The following is a 723-nucleotide window of genomic DNA, read 5'->3' as shown; positions in this document are numbered from 1 at the left end:
CTATTTTTACCTACATTTATTAAAATTTCATATTTACACTTTACCATATTTTCACGTTTTATGCAAAGTGACACAGTAATCTATCACATTATCAAAAATATAAATTCCGTCACTACTAGCAATTTTTACATTTTATGAAAATTAAAAGCATTTATTCGGGACAAGCGCACGAAATAAATTTTTCCGATCGATCGACCATGAAAAACAATAGCGATACAAGCATATTGCGAGGCAGGTTTACTCGCCACCCGGGAAATCGCCCACAAATCGTTATCATCGGCTTGTTCCGTTCCACACGCGCGTCCGTTACGTCATGTTTGCTTAGTTTAATCCGCTACCCTTCCAATCCCCATCGGCCGTAGAGCGCAGAGCGACGAGGGCGAGAGGGAAACTCCCTCCCCCCAAACAAAAAGAACATCGCGGCTAATTGCCACGCACACTGTTCGATCACTTGTCACTTGCGATCCAATAGCCGGAGATGGTGAATTCCGTCGTCGTTGTTCTTCCAGTCGCGTAGACGGTACGCGCGTGGCAGAAGAAATCGGACGGAGGAGTTGTGCCAGAACCTAGGGGCAGTGTCGCGAGAAAGGTGATAAGAAAAAGGACGACGAGTCTCCTCGGAAGTGATCGTGGTGCGGTGAAAGTATTAATTGCACGAACGTCACTGTATATTGGCTCTTGCCACGCGTGTGTGTATGTGTGTATATCGTCCAGAGGATCGCC

This window comes from Ooceraea biroi, chromosome 7 (assembly GCF_003672135.1).
Source record: "Ooceraea biroi isolate clonal line C1 chromosome 7, Obir_v5.4, whole genome shotgun sequence".
Classification (NCBI taxonomy): Eukaryota; Metazoa; Arthropoda; class Insecta; order Hymenoptera; family Formicidae; genus Ooceraea; species Ooceraea biroi.
This window is presented reverse-complemented; position numbering follows the sequence as displayed.